General features: G+C 40.9%; 1 pseudogene; it reads left to right on the top strand.

Annotated features, from left to right (window-relative positions):
* The window catches only part of Hmgb1-ps18 (high-mobility group box 1, pseudogene 18), a 600,236-nt pseudogene extending 593,375 nt beyond the window's left edge, over nucleotides 1–6,861 (top strand).
* The last annotated feature ends 9,868 nt before the right edge of the window (nucleotides 6,862–16,729 follow it).

Here is a 16,729-nt window from a genome sequence, read left to right as displayed (position 1 = left end):
GCTCTTTCTTGAATGTATGTATATATGTACCCCATGTGTGTGCCTGGTACTTAAGGAGGTTAGAAGAAGACATCCGATCCCCTGGATTGCAGTTACAGGTGGTTGTGAGCCACCAGCCCGTGCTCTAAAGGAGCATCTAGTCCTCTTAACTGACATGCCATCCTCTCTCTTTGGTATACTTCGAATGTGAACAACAGATAAATACTAGGGCTACATTGAGTAAAACGGAGAGCAGCCCATCCTGCAGAGATCGATTATCTTTTATCCAAAATGCTTAGAACCACAAATGCTTCAGGTTTCAACATTTTAAACATTTTCACTTAAATAAGAAGATATATGAGTGATAGAACCCAAGTCTAAGCACACGTTTTACTTATGTTTCATATTCTATACTTTACACACATATCCTGAAGGCATTATTGGGATTTGGGAATTGCCACACAAACCATTTGGACTCTGGTCTCAGTTAAGCAAGAATAATTTATTGAATGCAGACCTCAAGACTGATTTGTCAGGGTCGAAACTTAGACTCAGGAGCTAAGACTGGACCATGAATATTTCCCAGGACCAGTTTATAAAGTCAAAAACCACAATGAGCTCATCTGCAGGAAGTGCTGCCCGGTGGTCAGCTCTGACTGAAGCTAATTTGGATAGCTAGACAGAACAGTTATAAATGACCTTTATTCTGATTTGTCCTAACAGAGCTTATGTTGTGGAATTTGTTAAGATTAACAAACCTCAGAACATAACTGTTATGTGGTTATAACGGGTGTGGGGTCAGTTTGATCCTGCTCTGAGCCAAGTTATTTTCCTGTGTCAATATTACAGCAACAATATGAAATTGCTGGCAGGCATGAAACAAAATGGCTACAGCTATGCTAAGGGGGCAGGCCTTAACAATGAGTTGTTTTGGTTTTTTGAGACAAGATCTCACCGTGGAGCAATAGCAATCCTGGAACTCACTGCGTAGAGCAGGCTGGCCTCAAACTCACAGAGCTCCTCCTGTCTCTGACTACTGTGTGCTGGGATGAAAAGTGTGTGCTGGCCTAAGAGTCTTTTTAAGATACTTTCTTTCACTAAAGTTTGCCACAGGCAGTCGGGTGTGAAACCTTCCATTGTGGCATCATGATAACACTCTCAAAGTATTATATTTTGGATAGCTTCATATCCCGGTTTAGGGATGTTCAACATCTACTTGGGCTTCGAAGGCTAAATATGCTACAGGGTGTGCAGGCACTTCTCTTCCAGGGCATGCCTAAGGAAAAGATGTGGACACCACTGCCTGAGTTTTCCTTATATCGGTGTGTCTCCAGCACAGACACATGTAGACAGCACTGCTAAGTCACAAGGTAGATGAATTTCCAAGATTCTTAGACAGGGTCAAATCACACTCAAAACAGTTTCCCTAACAGCAGTTGCTATCATTGTAGAATACTCACTTTTCTATTGCCCTATTGGTAGGGGCACCACAAAACTTTCATCTCCATTAGCAGGCTTGTTGAAAAGTGGTATGCCATTTAAAAGGATCTTAACATTTTGTTTTTTAAAATCAGTTCATAAAAGAACAGGTTTCCTCCTCTCCCTCTTCCCCCCGACCCCATCAAAATCTCATGTAGCCCAAGCTGGGCTTCAACTCCTGACCTTCATGTCTTGATCTCCAAGTGCTGGGATTCTAGGTGTGTGTCACTGTGCACGGGTATCTGGTGCTTTCAAATGTATCTCATTTTGGTCCATCCTCTCCTGCTTCCTCATCTCCTCACACCCCTTCCCTCCTGTATCTGTTTCCTCAGTATTTACACTTTCATTTTCTCCCATTGTCTTTTATACCCACCTCTCCTACCCGCCACCCCTCCCCAGCCCCATCTATAGGTCCCCTTTAGTTTCCTGGGCTTTTCCACGTTTGCTCTTACCTAGTTGCACATATTTAACAGTGGCTAGGATCTGCATATGGGAGAGAGCATATGTTATCCGTCTTTCTCAATCCAGTTACCACCATTGACACTGTCCAATTCCATCATTGTTCTACAAACCTCGCAGTTTTGGTTTTCTTTATGACTGAATAAAACTCTACTGTGCATACATACCACATTTTCATTCTTCATCCATCAGTTTGATGGACTTCCGTGCTGACTCCTTGCTGTTTTGAAATGGTGCAGTGGTTACACTGTAAGTGTAAGTATTTTTGTAGTAGGGTATACAGCACTTCGTGTGTACCCAGGAGTGGTATAGCTGGGGCATATGCTATTCTAACTAGTTTTTTTGTTCTTTTTTTGAGACGTCTCCATGTGATTTCTCTACCGGCTATCCCAGTTTACGTTTGCTATCCCAGTTTATGGTTGCACCAACTGTGACACCGCCAGACAGTGCAGAGCTTCCTCCACCTTGCATTCTTAACCAGAATTTGATCCCCTTGATGGAGAATCCCATGGAATGTTACCAAGTCTACTCTAGGAACTCAAGGTCAAGATGCCCCAGTCAATTTATCTTAGCTTCTATTAAATTGCCTGTTTGTGCAAATCTCCCTCCCTCCCTCCCTCCCTTCCTCCCTCCTCAGATAACGGCTTATCACACCTTCTGTCAAATTGCTTGCTTACTTGAAGTACCCCCTGTAGCTGTTGAGTAAGATGTCAAGATGTAGTTTCTATCTTCATAAACTCCAGGCTCTGTTCACTCAGGGCTGTATGTAGGTCCCAAATACCTGAGTGTAGTCCCAGCCAGCTGGAATAAAGACTTTCAATTGGCTATAAACTGTATCTGAGTGGTCATCTGATTGGTTCCCCATAATCCAATACTGGATAAGGTTTCTCTTTTCCCCACACTCATCATTTTGGGCTGTGTAGTAAGTTTGAGATTACCCCAGTACGCATGAGAAAATGGGGAAAAAGTGATACATCATTCTTCAATTTTTATTTGCCCAGTTACCAGCAATAGTTAGCATTCTTTCATATTTTTGACTATTTAATTTCCTCTCCTGTACTTTACACATTCTTATAATTACTTTACTTTTCTGCTAAATTGTTAATCTTTTTCATATTGATATAATGGGAATTTACATATCTTACTTTCTAATTGCTGTGATAAAACACCATGACCAAGATAACTTGTAAAATGAAACATTTAATTTAGAGCTTACAGTTCCAGAGGGTCAGAGTTCATGACCACCATGGTGGAGATCATGACAGCAGGTAGGCAAGGCACAGTACTAGAGCAGTAGTTGAGAGCTCACTATTTTATTTACAAGCACTAGGCAGAGAAACCTAACTGGGAATGTTGTGGGCTTTTGATCCATCAAAGGCCAAGCCCAGTGACACATCTCTGTCAGCAAGGTCACACCTCTTAGCCCTTCTGAAACAGTTCCACCAATTGGGGACTAAGCATTCAAACATACGAGGCTATGGGAGCTATTCCCCTTCAAACTACCACTTATATAAACACAATTACACATGTTCTGCCCTAAAATCCTTTGCCTATTAGCTAATTTTTTTCTACATTGCAAGTATTTTCTATATTCCTTCTGCTCTCCTAAATAGGGTCTGGCTATGAAGCCCTGGCCAGCCTGGAATTCTCTTGTAGACCAAGCTGGCCTTCCAATGATATTCCTGCCTGCCTCTGGGTGTGGAATCAGAGGCCTATAGCACCACACCCAGCCCATATTCATTTTATTTTATTTTGCTTTTGAAACTTTTATTTGTGTGGTTAGCTTTGTTTTTGAGAAAGGGCTCTCTATGTATTTTTGACTGTCCTGGAACACACTATGTAGACCAAGCTGGCCTTGAACTCAGAGTCTGCTTGCCATGGCCTCCTGATGCTGGGATTAAAGGAGGGCACCACTGCTGCCCCATCTGCAATATTTATCATACAGAAATTTCTCTCGGTCTCTCTGTCAATGTGTGTGTGTGTGTGTGTGTGTGTGTGTGTGTGTGTGTGTGTGTGAGAGAGAGAGAGAGAGCGCGAAAGAGAGAGAGAGAGAAAGAGAAAATATGAGAAAGAGAGACTATGAGAGAGAAAGAGAGAATATGAGAGAGAATAGGAGAGAGAGAGAATTCTAGACTGGCTTCAAATTTTATATTTGAGAATGACCTTGAACTTCTCATCCTCCTGCCTCCACCTGTGTCTTTTAATTGTCAACTTCCTGCAGTCACCTTAGAAGGGAGTGTTAACTGCAGCATATAGCTCTGATTGGATTGGCCCATGAGCATTCCTGTGGGATTGTTCATTGATGTAGGAGGACCCAGACTACCATGTGTGGCACCCTTTGTGGTTAATATAAAAATGCTAGTTAAGCATGAACCTGCCTAATCCTGCAAGTAGTGGTCTTTTCTGTTTTCCATGTCATATTCCTGTTTGAGTTCTGCCAGATCTGGCATAGCTGTGACATGGTCCAGCGCCTGGAGCAGAACCGATGGGATATGGGCCTCCATGACTATTGATGGTTGCTATAGGTTTTAGACTTGTTTGTATAATAATGTACACAATTTGCTTCAAGTTCCTCCTTCAGGAAATGTACTTCCTGCCAAGGTTAATGAGTCCATGATAATTAGAAACAGCATGAGTCTGGGAAGCGAGCCAGTGTTCCTCAGCCAAATGGTAAATGCTGTGACCTTCCCAACAGCCCTTAAGGCTGTAGGAAAAAACTCTGAAAACATGAGTTTTAAAATATATACTTTCTCAACTATGCAAAATTTAAGGATGCAATGTGAATTGCTTGAGGGGCTTCATGGACTTGAAAAAAGAGGCAACTACACTAACGAGTCAGTAAAGTGAAAGGAATATTTTAAAAACAAAAAAACAATGTTCATGGTTCAAAAGGACACTAGGAAGTAGGGAAGTGGTGCTCTCTGGGCGGGATCCCACTCAGTTAAACTTTACTATTTGTGCTTACAATGGCAGGCAGATTTCTGAGTTTTAGGTTATCCTGGTACAAATTAAGTTTATGTACAGAGGTTGTGGAAGTGGTGATCTCAGAGTGAGATCCTACTCCATCTAGCTTATTGTTTGTGCTTACAAAGGCAGGCAGATTTCTGACTTCATTTACTATGCTAAAAAATGTACTTGGTGTTCTTTTCTAAGAACCAAGGGGCTAAGGTCATAAAATGCTGTTTCGTGGGACAATCAAAAGGGAACCTGGGGTATATGATTGAATTGATATGTAAATAAAAGACTGGGCTTCAGTCTGCTAGAGCTGACCCTTTACACGGCTTTCTGGAGAGCCAGCTCAAGCAGAAGACAGAGCTGTCAGCTTGCACCCATCTCTGATTTTGAGTAGTTTCTTTTGCTCCCAAATACCTATTCCTCAAGAACCTCTCTTCAAGCTCAGGGTGGCCCTTGGGAGAGCTCCTGTCCTGACTTCTCTTCATTGCAGACTGGAACTGTAAGCCAAAATAAATTTTTCTTTCCTTAAGCTGCATTTGACCATGGTATTTGTATCAGAACAACACCCCAAGTGCTAAGATTACAGGTGTTTCTCAATACCCCTGGTGTATGGGGTTAGTAGGGAACATACCTAGAGATTCATGCATGCTGAGCAAACACTCTACCAACTGAGTCACACCCCAAGCCTCAGCAATTTAAATGTTTCAAAATGCATTTTTATGCATTTAATCTGTCTGTACATGCACACTTGCATGCTAGTACTTCAGCACATGCACATACATGTCACTGCATATGCACACAGGACAATATTCAAAATCAACTCTTTTTACCTTGTAGTTTTGGGAGATCAAATTTTGGTTGGGAGACTTGGCAACCCGCCTCTTAATCAGCTGATCCATATCATTAACCCTACGGTTTTAGTGTAATAAGATCAATCAAGGCTCTCACAGCCACTGCAGTACATTGAGCTCCATAGAGACAGCACCAGGGCAAGCGAGAGCTGGACGGGCACTGGGCGACTCTATGTCTCATGGAGGAAAATCAACTAAACATAGGCAAAGGAGATCCTAAGAAGCCGAGAGGCAAATGTCCTCATATGCATTCTTTGTGCAAACCTGCTGGGAGGAGCACAAGAAGAAGCACCCGGATGCTTCTGCCAACTTCTCAGAGTTCTCCAAGAAGGGCTCAGAGAGGTGGAAGACCATGTCTGCTGAAGAAAAGGGGAAATTTGAAGATATGGCAAAGGCTGACAAGGCTCGTCATGAAAGAGAAATGAAAACCTACATCCCCCCACCCCAAAGGGGAGACCAAAGAGAAGTTCAAGGACCCCAATGCCTCCAAGGGGCCTCCTTCGGCCTTCTTCTTGTTCTGTGCTGAGTAACACCCAAAAATCAAAGGCGAGCATCCTGGCTTATCCATTGGTGATATTGCAAAGAAACGAGGAGAGATGTGGAACAACACTGCCGCGGATGACAAGCAGCCCTATGGGAAGATGGCCGCCAAGCTGAAGGAGAAGTATGAGAAGGATACAGCTGCCTACACAGCTAAAGGAAAACCTGATGCAGCGAAAAAGGGGGTGGTCAAGGCTGAGAGGAGCAAGAAAAAGAAGGAAGAGGAAGACGATGAGGAGGATGAAAAGGACAAGGAAGAGGATGAAGTAGAGGAAAACGAAGATGATGAAGAAGATGATGATGAATAAGTTGGTTCTAGTGCAGTTTTTTTTCTTGTCTATAAAGCATTTAACCCCCCTGTACACAACTCACTCCTTTTAAAGAAAAAAATTGAAATGTAAGGCCGTGTAAGACTTGGTTTTAAACTGTACAGTGTCTTTTTTTGTATAGTTAACACACTACCAAGTGTGTCTTTAGCTAGCCCTGTCCTGGTGGTATTCTCAATAGCCACTAGCCTTGCCTAGTACAGTCTGGGGGTGGTAAATTGGCATGGAAATTAAAGCAGGTTCTTGTTGGTGCACAGCATAAATCAGTTATATATGGGGACAGTAATTTGGTTTTTGGTTTTTTTTTTTTGTTTGTTTTTTCTTCTTTTTTTTTTTTCCATCTTCAGTTGCCTCTGATGCAGCTTATATGAAGGTAATTGTTCTTCTGTTAATTGAATACCACTCTGTAATTGCAAAAAAAAAATGGCGGCTGTTTTGTTGACATTCTGAATGCTTCTAAGCAAATACGATTTTTTTTATTAGTAAAAATAAAGATCAATCAATAAACCATCTTTTGCCATTGCTATCTTATTTAGGAAGCTTTAAGAGTTAAAACTCAACATATTTTTCTGTATTTTTTTACCCTGTATTTAATATTTTCATTTTATACTTGATTTTTCAACTATATGAACATATTAATACAAGTTTTTAAATTTCATTAAATACCCCTTATTGTGTACATGTGTGTAGGCACATGCATGTGGGAGTCAAATGCTAACATGTAGGAGCTGGTTCTCTCACTCTACCATGTGAGTCTTATAGATTGAACTCAAGCTGAACTCAGCTTATGGGGTTTGGTGGCAGACGCCTCCACCTGCTAAGCCATCTTGCTGGTCCCTAATAGAAGTTTTAATTCAGACATATATGCACTCAGGAACAGACTTGACAGACTTTGGAGTCAGCAGAAAGATACCTAGGTCTGTCACTTCTTATCCTCGTCACATAGCATGCCATAGGTCCCCAGCGCACAGGGAGCTCAGTAAGTGCTATCACTGTCGTTTTTAAAAAGTGCATTGGTGTTTTATCTGCAGGTGAGGATGACATCACGTTGCATGGATTGTATTTTTCAAGTGGTTTAATTGTTCACTTACAAATAGAGTGAACTGGCATGGTGGGTCAGGCCTGAAATCTCAACACATGGATGACTGAGCAGGTCTGTTACAGGGGCTGTGAAATTAGACACTGTCATATCAACAGCATAGAAGACCTGGCCATGGTGGCCCACACCATGATCTCAGCACTGCAGGTGCTGTACCCTGAGTTTCAAGTTAGACTGGGCTACATTGTGAATCCCGGGCCACACTGGCATACAGATTGAGATTCTGCTGGCTTTGCTCTGTTTATAGAAGCAAGTTCTCTTGTAATCCAGCCTGGCCTCAAAATCTGTATGTAGCCATGGAGGTCCTTGAACTACTGATTCTACTGTTTCCATATCCTCAAATTTAGGATTAGAGACATTTGCAATCATGCCCAGATAAGAACTCATTTTAAAAAGTATAAAATAAGAAGTTGGAAAAAATTATGTATAGCTTGCCAAAGTTATCTGGGAAATTGACCAAAATTAATTAAAAGTTTTATGAAAGATACTGTGTTTTTAGGTCAAATTTTTAAAAGAGAAAGTAGAAAGATTAAAAATGAAAAAATCAAAATTTAGACTCAAAAGGCTATAATCATAAATATTTGGAAAGAAGAAAGGAAGAAAAATGTATAAATATTTAATATGACCAGATAAGTGCAAATTTTCAGCTAGCATTAAAAAAAATCTTATAAATAGCAAATGGATATGAAATGAAAGTACTCTCTACATAATGTAAATATATAATATAGTTGAAACCAAGCATAGTCCCAACACTAGGAAGGCTGAGGCAGGAGGATCACTTCAAATTTGAGGCCAGCTTGGGCCACATTTCTAAGTCAGTCTGGGCATTACCCTATCAAAAGAAGAAGGAGAAGAAGGAGGGAGAGGAGGAAGAGGAGGAGGAGGAGGAAGAGGGGGAGGAAGAAGAGGAAGAAAGAAGGAAAGAAAGAAAAAAGGAAAGAACCGTGACTTCCCATATGCTATGACAAAAGACAAAGCTTTAAAATTAAAATGGAAGTGGAAAGCAATAAGATCTTTATTTTATGTCTACACACACACACACACACACACACACACACACACACACACACACACACACAATCAGTCCAAGGGCTGGACAGGTGGCTTGGTGGTTAAGAGCACTGGCTGCTCTGGGTTCAATTCCTAGCACCTGGTTGGACTAAGTGGGGCCTTGTTGGAGGAAGTGTGCCATTGAGACTGGTCTTTGAGGTTTCAAAAGCCCATGTCAAGTCCAGAGTCTTTCTCTGCCTGTGTATCAAGATGTAGCTCTCAACTACCACTGCAGTGATGATAATGAACTAAACCTCTGAACCTGTGAGCAAGCCTCAATTACATGGCTTCTTTTATAAGAACTGTCTAGCTCTTGGTGTCTCTTCACAGCAATAGAACAGTGACTAAGATACAGTGGCAATGTTTCTTGTACTATTATCGATCAATTTCTGCATCTGACACTAAGAACTCAGTGAAGAAATGTAAGGGGAGATAAGTGAGATTACATCGAGATAAAAAGCCGTGGAAACAAAAGGAGAATGGGAGAAAACACTTGCAAGCAATGTGCCTGATACAGGATGCATGGGTGCACAAACACATGTGTGCAGGGAACTCCCTTGAGTCAATAACAATAAAAAGAAAAAAGGAAGAAAGAACTGGGTTTTAAAGTAGGTGAAGGAGCTGGTGGCATAGTTTATCATGTAAAATTGATTGTGGGCCAACTAAATTCATAACAGAAACCCACAAAACAAGCCAATGAATGGTATACATCTGTAATCTCAGGATTCCTGAGGCTCTATGGGAGGCGGAGACAGGTGAGTCTCTGGGAAAGTCACAGGCCACCCAGCACGAGTCTGCAGAAAGGAAGAAACAAGAATCCCAGCCTCAACAGAGTGGAAGGATAGAACCAAATCCCTTCACACGGGAAGCAAACCATGGCAAGCCTCTTCCCCCAATAATAATGATTATAATAACAACAGAAATAATGATGATCAAAGAATTTGAATAGAGATTGTTCCTCAAAGAAAAATCGATACGGGTATTTGAGATGCTGATCAGCATCTTTGATCTGCAGAGGCAGAGGGATTGTATGAAGTTTAGGTCTAGTCAGGACAACAGAGTAAGGCCCTGTCTAAAAAATTGAAAGGAAGGAAGGGAGGGAGGGAGGAAGGAAGGAAGGAAGGAAGGACAGAAGGAAGGAAAAAGTTTTTGGGCAACCCCTAAGGGTCAGTTTTTTGTTTGTTTTGAATTTTTTTCCTTGAGAAAATGAAGAGGATAAGCTTTCTTTTTCTTTCTTTTCTTTCTTCCTTCTTTCCTCCCTTTCTTCCTTTCTTTCTCTCTTTTTGTTCTTGTTTTTAATTTACCTTGAGAAAATGAGATATATTCCAGCTCAAAAATGTAGCATTTCAGTGAAAGAACTGTGCTGTTTTTGCTAGAGCAATTATATGAACAAACCACGAAAACCAGGGTCAGTTTATATGAGCAAATGCTTCAAAATACTGAACAATTAGAATGTACTGATAGCTAATAAATAATCAATGATGACTTTCACTCAAAGTTTTGTAGGTAGACAGAGCCCAGAGTGTGTAATTTATTACACACAATAATCTTGTGGATAGCTGGCAAACACAGAGCTCCTCTATGATGCTTTGAATTTTTATTCATATTAGACATGTAATTTACTGTGCAAATTATTTTTTTAAAAATTGTGTATGTTTGAAGAAATTCAGTTAGATGAAAAGACATGAAACAATTGCATATGCCTTTGCTCTGTACAGCTTTAAAAAAAAAAAGAAATATGGCAGTTGATTAGATTCTGGATGGTAGGCTTAACAGTTTTTGTTTTAAGTGCCCCACAACTATCTGTCCCATATTTTCTAGGACAGACCTGGTTTCAATATCCTTTAAAGTTAGCTTCATAAACTCACAATTCCACAGGAATTTAGACACTCTAGATTCTCTGGCAAGAAGGAAATGAATTAAGGTAGTATCCATTAAGTGTATGTATGACAGGAAGTCCCGGGTGACAGTTGCAGGGTAAGGAAGATCTTTAGTGTTTACACGAGCCCATGCATGCCTGAATAGCTACACACAGCATCATTAGAGACCCAGCAGCTTTGACTTTAAGGGTGACTTCCGTCCAACCCCGCACCTCAGAGCCCACTTGCTTTCCCAAACGTGGCGCTGCTTCCCTTAGTGGCTCAGCTTCCGCCCATCTGTTCTGGTAATTGCTTTTCCTTCCTCAATGTTTCCAGTGTCGGGCAGGCTTATCCCGTTTCCTCCAGATGTGTGTTTTGTTTGCAATCAATTCCTATCTCCTCTCCCTTTCCCCTTTCCTTTGTGTCTGTTGGACCTCTTCTCTGCACTCTGCACTCCTCACTTTGCAGTTTAAACGTAATTAGAATAGCAATCCCTAGCATTTAGGTACGCTGTCTAGAATACACTAGTTCCTGATTTCAGTATCTGAAGTTTTGTACTTGCTGCACACGCCCGTTCGCGTACACACACACACACACACACACACACACACACACACACACACACACGGGAGGGGGAGAAAGAGGGGTAGAACATGAAAGATGAGTGGTAGGGACTATCCGAAAGGCTTTTAACACATTGTGGTACCTAGGTTGTATACATATGAACAATTGATAAAGTTCTACTTGAAAAGTAACAAAATCCTAAGAAAGAATTTAAATTCACACAAAACTGATGTTACAAAGTTCTTTAGCTCAGAGAAACACTAGATATGACACTGCAGTCACCAAGGTCACAATGATCTGGCATAGCAGGTTTCCGTAGAATCAAGGACACTATAAAGATAACGCTGGTATACATTTATCTGGAAGTTATATAGCAGATGTGACTAGCAGCCTGTGCTCTTTTTGTCAAACAATATATAAAATTTATGTTTGAAACAGTATCTACTTAAGTAGCCTAGGCTGCGCTGACATTCTTCATTCTCTTGCCTCTGCCTTTAGAATGGTAGAGTAACAGAGAAACACATTTATACTGGATTTTTAACAAGTATTTGTCAGAGTCTCTTTATTATTTTCATTTTTTTTTTCAGAGCTGGGGACCGAACCCAGGGCCTTGCGCTTGCTAGGCAAGCGCTCTACCACTGAGCCAAATCCCCAACCCTTCATTTTTTAATCTATAAAATCAGTGGTGTGTGTGTGTGTGTGTGTGTGTGTGTGTGTGTGTGTGTGTGTACTATTCAGGCATGAGGATCTAGCATGTGCAGGTTACTCCAGTACTAAGGGAGGGGATGGGTTTGGAGACAGGAAGTTCCTGGGGTTGCTGGCCAGCCAGTCCATGGAAAACAGTAAGTTCCAGGTTTAGTGAGACAACTTGTCAAAAAAAAAAAAAGTAAAGTAATAAATAAAAACACCTGATGACGCCTACTAGCCTGCACATAGGCACACAGAATGGGGAGTACGGATGTGTATATTGACACACACTTGCACAGAGACAATGGGGTTATAGCTCAGTTGGTCAGTTGAGCATGATGGAAACCCTGGATTTGATTTCTAATACACAAAACAAAAACAAAAGCAAACAATAACAGAAAACCACCACCACCAAAATCCAACCAAACAAAAACAACAACAAAAATAGCTGTTGGGGCTTGTACCTGTAGTCTCAGCCCTTAGGAGGTGGAGGTAGAAGGATCAGGTCAAGGTTATCCTTGACTATATATGGAGTTTGAGGCCAGCCTAAACTACATGGAACCCTGTCCCCAAAATAAACAACTAGAGTCAGGAGCAATGGCTCAGCAGATAAGAACCATTACTGCTCCCGAAGAAGACCTGGGTTAGATTCCCAGCACCACTTGGTACTTCACAAATGTCTGTAACTCCAGTTCCAGAGATGCCATCTTCTGCCCCGCTCAGGTACTAGACACACGTGTGGTGTAAAATACACACAGGCAAAACACTCATACACATAAACAACAACAACAACAGCAACAACAAGAACAACAACAACAGCAAAACATTTAATCAAGCAGACACTCATTGGCAATCTCTGCCCAATTTTCTGAATTACTCAGAGAAGCATAACTTTTATTTCTATTTATTTATTTATTTATTTATTTATTTATTTATTTATTTATTTATTTATTTCTGAGACAAGGTTTCTCCATGAAGCCCTGGCTGTCCTGGAACTTGCTCTGTACAGGAGGCTGGTTCCTATGCTGGGATTAAAGGTGTGAGTCACCCCCACCTGGCTTCCGTCTCTTCTCTAGGCATGCTTTTCATAACATTTTGAGACTTCTCACCAATATTTGGACTTTTCTATTCCTTCTCTAAAGCCTCCCTGCCATGTGCTACTTGTCAGTCCTGTGTCTGACCTCCATGTCATCTTCAATCACCTTTCCTCCAATCACCTTCTCCTGGCAGCTGCTGTGGTTTATAGGTAAAACTGTCCTTGTTCTTTGATGATGATGGTGATGGTGGTGGTGGTGGTGGTGGTGATATAAATTAAAACAAACGAAAACCAAACTCTGAATCCCAGATCTCTTGGAAGCTGTTTTGAGGGTATTTACTCCAGGAGAGTGGAATTCGTCTTTCTCCTTGAAGTACCATCTTCACAGAGGCTCAAGTAAACTCTGTTCTCATACTTGGTGTGAACTGGAGTTCTCAGAAGCGATGTTATGGTAAAGATTCTGCAGGCTGTTTGACTTTGGCTGAGGTCATGATTAGGGAAAGATAGAATGTGGTAGGCAGGAGTCAAAATTGACTTGGGTTGGTGGACTTGATGGCACACAACTATGATCTTAGCACTTTGGGAGTGGAGACAAGAGGATTTCAAGGCTAGCCTGGGCTATATAGCAAGATCTTTTAGAAAAATAGATTTTTAGAGTCATTCCTTCTTTTTACAATGGTGCTTAAGTTCCAGCAAATGCCACAGAAGGGGGTTGCCATTTTGATGCCCCTGGGAACGCTTGTGTAAATACCATTGATACACCTGCCTTTTGTATACGTCCTGGGTAATGAGAGGTGGCTCTCGCGGCCAGTATTAGACTGGAAGTTCACACCTAAGTACTGTAAGAATACCTCAATGTTTGAGGAGCATGTTTTGTATACAAATACATTGTTAATCTGTTATGTACTGTACTAATTCCTACACGGCCTGTATACTTTAGTATGATGCTGATACATAACTAAGTTTGATACTTATATTTTCATATGAAAATGAGTTGTGGAAGTTTTGAGTAGATATTACTTTATCACTTTTTGAACTAAGAAACTTTTGTAAAGAAATTTTAATATATATATATTCCTTTTATTTCCTAGCCTGTTTCTCTTCCTTGTTACTGTATTTGTTCATGTTTGGTGCATAGAACTGGGTAAAAATGACAACGTTCTATGTTTAATTTCCTTCAAAATGTATATATTTAGTGTTGCACCTTAGAGCACTTTGAAATACCTCATATTTATGAAAATAAATAGCAATTAAATGAAAAAAAAGAAAAATAGATTTCCTCAGCCTATCTTTAGCTAGCTCTATTTATTACCAATTTCTGTATGTAATGTAATATTTTCATAGCTACTAGATAAATCTTTTAGAAAATGATACACCAGCATTCATCAATCATAAAGGTAGAATGTGGTAAAAGAGATTTACCTAAGGGCCCCACCACTGTATTCAATAAATACACCAATTCATGAATTGTCTGGGTTTTGTGACAATTAAACCCCATGCATCTTTTTCCATGGTGGAACATGTCAGTCAAGAAAACTTGAATTTGTGTTCTTGGGCCGTGATTACTCATGGTTTGCTCAGCATAAATGCTTTTGTTTTCCTAAAGCAGAACTAATGATTCATGTTGACACATGTGTATTCCCACTTGTCTGCTAGGTTTACAAGAAAGCACTTCTGTGTTAACACCGGGGCAGGTTGGTAGGCAAGAGATTTTTCTCAAGTGCCAGCTGTAAAGTTGTCAAGCAGAAGAAAAGGAATAAAACCTGGGAGTAACTGTTTGCAATTTACTCACGGGAAAAAAGAGGGACTTGTCTGTACTGATAGGAACAGGAAGTAAATGTGACTGAAAAGATCACATGCAATTGAGGGTTATTGAGAGACAGTTCTCTAAAAACCTTTCATTTCTGCACATCTTGTACCCAGGGTGCTATAGGATTCCTCCTTCCCTCTTTCTCTTTTTAGACAAGGTCTTATGTATGTTTTGTTGTTGAAAACCAGAAGGAAAAATTAAAATGTTGCAAATTAAAAAATTATTTTATGGCCAAGCCAAACTTGCTGTCCTTTCAGAAGTAGGAAAATGAATTGGCCAAGACTAAAATCAAGGGAGCCTTTTTTTTATAGCAAGTGAAAAGGTGATTAGAAAAACAGAAATTTTGCAGTTATTTTCATAATCATGTTGTGGGTTTATAGTCAGAGGGTCCCTGGAACATACCATGGAATAATGCAAACAAAATTATAACATGTGAATCACAAGATTATAGAGAAAGAACAAGTCAAAAAACAAGTTGACCTTTAGCTGGAGACATGACTAGAGGAGAGAAAAGCAACATTAAGGAGCAACGTGGAAATAAATGAAATTCTAACATTATGTTTAACTGAAAAAGGAAGAAAATGCTGTCAGCTGTTCCTTAACAATATAGCCTAACCTGGCCTCAAACCACCCATATCGCTATGGGTGACTGTGAACTTATGATCTTCCGATTTCCTGTGGGTTTTAGGCAGTGGTAGTGCTTGAACATTCCTCCCCTTTCTGGGAAGAGTCAGAGGTTGTCCAGTAACTTAGGGACTGGTGGGGTGACAGGGCAAGAAAATACAAAGGTCTCTCTCCAAACTGAATTTTTGCTGAGGTCATTTCAGATTTAACTATAATTTGACCTCCTTGATTGAGAATCCTATGGAAAATTACTCAACTCCACTCTAGGAAGCCAAGGTCAGGTTGTTCTAGCTAACTTATTTTAGCCTATTTGTGTGGACATCCGCCCCCCACTAAAGCTAACTGACTATCTTAGCTTCTGTTAAGCTGCTTGCTTCTGTGAAGCTCCATTGCAGCTGCCACATGAGGATGCCAGGATATGTTTTTTGCCTTCAAAACCCAATGCTCTGGAGTCACAGCGAGGTCCCTGAACACTTGGGTACGGTCCCAGCCAGCTGGAATGAAGACTTTCAACTGGGTATAAACTATGTTCGTGTGTTTATCTCGGATGGGCTACCTGTATCAGTAGGTGTCTTAGAACAGGAGAGGGGAACAGACTGGGAAAATGAAGGTTAACTTAATCCTATATAGTGATTACGCTACTGGGATTTTGGGGTCAGAGCCTGGGCCGTGGCAACCCTTACAATCTGGGTTTCATGAACCATCTTCAGTTGGCCAACTTAAGTGACAGATGATGGATCACGTAATGCAAAGAAAGGAGATATATTCGAGGTGGCCACAGAGAGAGGGCTAGTGACCTCCTAGTCCATCTTTGGAGTCCTGATCCATAACAAGGTAGGAGAGAACCAACTCCCAAAGTTGTCCTGTCTGATCTCCAGACAAACAGAAAATGTAAACACAACATAAGCAAGCTTGTGTATGCAGTGGTGCACATCTTTAACTCCAGTACCCAACAGATAAGAGATAGGCAGGTTTCTGTGAGTTCTAGGCTAGATGTCTACATATTTCCAGACAAGTAACAAACTACTTAGTCATTATGTTTAAAGCAGTCCCCTCAAGTTAATGGAAGTGTTGGTGACAAAGTCTTAAACAGAGCTTTCACTGGACAAACAGGAAGGGACTGTTTTTGGGTAAGCAGAGGCATTCTGTAGGAAGTTTCTACTTACTACATAGACACAGCAGCAGTCAACTACCTCCAGCATCTATTTCCTGATTAATAAAATTGGAGCCCATGTACCAAGCCCCCCCATGCTACAGCCCAGGCTGTTCTGGCCTGATCAATCCCGACATTACCTGTCCTCTTAAAACTGACAAGGCTCTTCTCACTGTCCAAGGCTCTCTGTTCCCTGAGTGGTTTGATTCCTCAAATAAATTTATCTTTCTACTCACTGAGTGGTCCAGTGTGGTGGTT

The sequence above is a fragment of the Rattus norvegicus genome, chromosome 4 (assembly GCF_036323735.1).
Source record: "Rattus norvegicus strain BN/NHsdMcwi chromosome 4, GRCr8, whole genome shotgun sequence".
Taxonomy (NCBI): Eukaryota; Metazoa; Chordata; class Mammalia; order Rodentia; family Muridae; genus Rattus; species Rattus norvegicus.
This window is presented reverse-complemented; position numbering and strand designations above follow the sequence as displayed.